The sequence below is a fragment of the Lipotes vexillifer genome, unplaced genomic scaffold (assembly GCF_000442215.2).
Source record: "Lipotes vexillifer unplaced genomic scaffold, Lipotes_vexillifer_v1.1 scaffold439, whole genome shotgun sequence".
In the NCBI taxonomy this organism is placed as follows: domain Eukaryota; kingdom Metazoa; phylum Chordata; class Mammalia; order Artiodactyla; family Lipotidae; genus Lipotes; species Lipotes vexillifer.
Window position 1 is genome coordinate 3084133 of NW_006798732.1, and position 5101 is coordinate 3089233.

The following is a 5101-nucleotide window of genomic DNA, read 5'->3' on the forward strand; positions in this document are numbered from 1 at the left end:
TCTTCCGAGGGAATCCCATGTGCTCCCAGTTCCGTGGAGGGAGCCCCTGGTGACCACAGTCCGTTCACAAGGGTGTCAGGAGGAGGTAGGTCGTACTCTGGTCTTGAAGAATGAGTACGATTTGGGTGGGTGCTGTGCTCGGAAGTGTTTGTGTCTCCTCAAAATTCATATGGTAATGTTGACCCAAAAAGGGAATGGCATTGGGCGGGCGGGCTTTGTGAGGTGCTTAAATCATTAGGGTGGAGCCCTCATGCATGGAGTCAGAGCTCTTACACAGGAGGCGCCAGAGAAATCACTAGCCCGTCGCATCATGTGAGGACACAAGGAGAAGTCTGCTGGCTGTGCTGCTGCCCTGATTGCAGCCTTCCAGCTCCCAGAGCTGTGAGAAACAGATTTCTGTCGTTCAATTAGCTAACTAAAATGAAATTTAGAAATTATAATGTTTCAAAATATTTTATCAATTAAGCTATTTTGCTTTCCCCTAACAGTGTTCTGATTAAAAAAAAAAAAATCCAACCCTCTGACACGTTGACCTGACAATGTTGATGCCACCCTCAGGGTGCCCCACTTCCCAGTGTGAGAGGTGACGCTCTAGGGCCATCAGTGCCGCCACTACCACCCCATGCCCCCAAAATCGGGTGCACACACCAAAAAGGTGTAAATGGAAGTCAGGCCTGGGTGGGGAGGGAGGAAGGGAGGAGCTAAGGATCCTGCCCGGGTTCCAGAATATGCCTGGATTTTCAGATGGCGCTCAAGTCCTTTACTGCACCCCCAACCCTCCAGAGTGAACCTCTATTCTTCCTGAAACCCTTGGGACTTGGGCTGATTCCAAGTTCTACAGCTGTTGCACCACCCATCAGACCGACCTCTCTCCTTGCTTACTTTTGAAGAAATGCCATAAGCTGTGCATTCACAGAAGAAAACTAAAAGGTCTTACATCATCCTATGTTGGTTCAGATGTATTGCTCATGAAGTTCACGTCAGTTTTTCTGTTTTGCAAAATCACCATGCTCGCAGCCAAATCAGCCATCAGCTGTTATCTTTTTAAAATTTCAAATACTGAAGTATTCTTGTTTTCCTGAAATGTCTTAAAAAGGTTATTTCCAGGCTGACACTCTGATTGCCAGCTTTTATTTAGAAGCACATTTTTAACATATTCACTTCAATTCTCTAAAAGAGAAGAGGACCAAGAAAGTAAATAAAGCAGTGGCCGAGGTCACTACCCATCCATCAATCCCTGGGCCCTGATTAAGCCCAAGCCATGAAAACATAGCCTTTGAAGGCAGTGGCACCTGCCAGACCCTCCTTCAAAAGGGACCCTTGTTGCCCTTGAGGGTTTAGAATTGAAAAGGAAAGCTCTTCAAAGCCATCAGAAAGTGAAAATTAATCTAAGTGCATCCACGTAGCACAAGAGTGTCAGAATTTATAATTAGGGGTCATAAATCTTTTTGCAGTGGAGCAAAAATAAATAAGCATGCGAGAGCCAAATCGAAAGGCAGTGGGCGTTCACACACTCCTAGTGTCAGCTTTAATTTATTTCTCTACTTGGAAAGGGGAGACTTTGGAAGCTGGCTGCCAGTCTGGAGGGAGCCCCCTCAACTCTTCTTCTGGCCCAGACAAAGGTCTGAATGTTGAGGGGAGACATCCAAAGAATAACACTGGAAGCTTTTGACTTCTTACATTGAAAAAGAGCTCTTCAGAAGGTGGCGGGGGTGGTTGGGGGAGAGAAAACAGAAAGAGAAGAAACCGCTAGGAATCTCTTTTGTGTAATTCAGAATCATCGGCACGTTAAAACCAAGTACCAGGACCTCCCTGGTGGCACGGTGGTTAAGAATCCTCCTGCCAATGTAGGGGACACGGCTTTGAGCCCTGGTCTGGGAAGATCCCACATGCCACGGAGCAACTAAGCTCGTGCGCCGCAACTACTGAGCCTGTGTTCTACAGCCCGCGGGCCACAACTACTGAGCCCGCACACCACAACTACTGAAGCTCACATGCTCTAGGGCCTGTGCTTTGCAACAAGAGAAGCCACCGCAATGAGAAGCCCTTGCACTGCATCGAAGAGTAGGCCCTGCTCGCCACAAGTAGAGAAAGCCTGCATGCAGCAATGGAGACCCAACGCAGCCAAAAATAAATAAATTTATATAAATAAAACCAAATACCAACAAACAAGTGAAAAAGAAAAGTCTGATTTACAGTATGCTGTTGGATGCACCTAGAAGGGGCTTTGGAAAGACATTCACAGACCATTTTAACTGTATTGAGAACTCTTACTAGGACAACAGGTATTTGTATGTAAATATATGTATTCACACAGTGCAGAGGGCACATAATCATTTCCCTTGTGAATGGAAATGTCATTACAGCATTAAAACTGGAGGGGATCCATAGTAATAGAATTTCCTGAGAGCTCCACGTGGAGAAAGGTCAAGGAAAACAGCACCTGTGGAACCAATTGCTTGTCATCAGACTCAGTGACATGAAAATACACCCGTTCCCTCTCTTCTGCTGTCACTCACTTGAAGGCATCAAAACAGAAAGCTTCTTGTGAGCAAAGTAAAAGAGCCACTCCAGGAAGATTCCAGAAGTTCTCTGGGAAGATGTCTTCTGCAGCAACCTTTCGAGATTAGCACTATGCTAACAAGTTTATGAGCTGAGTCAACATCACACATGAAGCTGCCAGACTCCTGGGTCACCCCTGAGCTTTCGTGTTTCAGTTTCCCTTGTCTATTAAATAAGAAGACGATTCTGTCCTAGTGAATCATTTTTATGTTTACGATATAATGAATTAAGAGATTGAAAGCACTTTTAAAGTATGAAGTGCCTTAAATATACAAGAAATGTATTGCTCCCAGATTACTGGGCAGAGAACACAGGGCACAGAGCAGGTAGTCACCCACACAGGAGAGAAGGCTTTGCCATCTTCTCATGGTGGCCAGCGCGGGGTGGAAGTTGGTACGTGGAGCAAGGAGCAGGTGACTCTGTGCTAGACTTGCATGCAGCCAACTGGATTGGAAGGCGGGAGCTGACGGGCAGTGGTGGGCTTGCTTGATAGACCTCTCCACGTAGGAGACTCAGAGGAAGCCTGACTTGCTAAAATTGCAACCTCACTTTCCAGACCTGTCTGTCTTCCATCATCAAGAAGAGCTGAGGAGTTAACCAGCATTGGGAATTATTCTTTGGGGAGGAAAATACCTGATCTTACGCTAGACTTTGCATCATGCAGGAGACAAAGCCCACCAGTTTATCTAAGGCCTACGTAGAATGCCAGTGCCATAGAGAACAGGGCACCTGTAACACTACTTGGCCATGCTGAGTCGTGGCTCCCGTGAAGAGTCTCTGAAGGACCAAGGGTCAGTTGAAAGGACCGACTTGAACTCTTCTGGCAAAGGAAGCAGGCATCTGCATGCAGTAACTAAGGGCTTAGGTTTTAGCCAGTCCCCCCACCCATTTCACCACCCTTCCCCTGCACTCAGTCTGTCCCTAAACTTAATCAGCAGTTAACCAGCTTAACCAGTGGCCTTCTGCTTAAAAGTTTTATTTCATCTGAGAAGCCCGCACTTCAGTATTTGTAAAATATTGTGGAATAAATAATCTGCTATTCCGGGAAGCATCAACTAATCCAGGGGCACAATAACATTAACAAATTCATCTTCTTTCTGCCGATGTCCTCCCCTTTAAGCTGGTCCCCGTGGTCACCTAATTCCACCAAGAAGAAAAAATCATTCCCTCTGTTCAGTAGGTTCATTTCTTATGGGTCTCCCTCACTCCTCCCGTACCCTTTATTTCTCACCACAGAACCCTGCGGGGGTGGGCATCAAGCAATAGACATTTATTTTTGCTCAAGTTTTCTGGGTCCACTGGGCATCTTTGCTGATCCAGGCAGGCATGGCTGACTTCAGCTGGGCTCATGTGGTCAGTCGGCAGGTCAGCGGGGGCAGCTGGGAGGAGCCACCTCTGCCCCACATGGCCTCTCGTCCGTCCTCACCCAGCTAGCCCGGCTGGTTCGTACGGCTGCTGGGCAGGAGCACACAAAGCCTCTTTAGGCTTTAGGCTGGTACCTTATTCTTCTAGGGCATTCTGTTGGCTAAAACAAATCACAAAAGTTGGCCCAGATTCCAGAGGTGCAGAAACAGGCTCTGTGTCTTGGTGGGAGGAGGCCACTTCTAAATCACACGGCAAAGCGCGTGGATCCAGGGAGTGGTGGAGAGTTGGGGCTGTTTCTGTCATCAGCTTTACCTTAAATAGATGGGACAAATAAGCCTTATGTTCCGCATTAGAAGAGAATGATAACTATTTCTGTGCTTTTGCACAGATGTTTGTCCTGTTTAAATTCAAAGGTAATAATTTATTGGGTATGGAAGTCTCCAACAGCAAGTCCCCAAAGGAAAATTGCTGTATTTTTTTTATGAGGGGATTTTTCTGAGGGAGTTTAGCCTCCTACTGACTAAAAATCCCTTCATTAACTGGGACAGTTGTAGAAGAGAAGAAGAAAAAAACCTTAATTTCACGTTTAAAGTTTGAGGCCTTCTTTTAATCCTTTAAGGAAAAGCAAAATCCTTAAGGAAAAGCAACTTTACCAAAAGAGAGTGGACTTCCCACAATGTCTGTTAACAGTGGAGGGTAAGATTTCGAGCTTCTTGGTTGATATAAACCTGTCTGTTCAGACTTCTGACAGCTTCCTGATAACACAGACCTGGCGGGCTTTCATATACGCGTCCACGCTGTTAATGTGCGTATATGTCTCTTAGGTGTCTGGATCCAATTTGACAGCCTTTTGGATTTCATGTAGCATAACTGTCTACTCACTGATGGAATAATTTTAGGAGATTGGAGAGCCAGGGTTGAAAATGGTCTTGCCAAAGCCAAGGGAAATCTGGTCTGGGGAGAGGGCTTCCTGCGGTCCCTTTTGCAGGGAGACCTGCCTGAAACCGAGGTTGGGGTCACTTCCCACTTCCTTTTATTGGAATGGGCTAGCCCTATGGTAAAGAGATTGTTGGTCACTCTGTATCCAGTCCCTTTGCTATGTAACTTTTTGTTCTTCTAAGTGGAATGTTCTTCCCTTGATTTTGGACTCTGTTATGTCGCTTGCTTTGTCCAG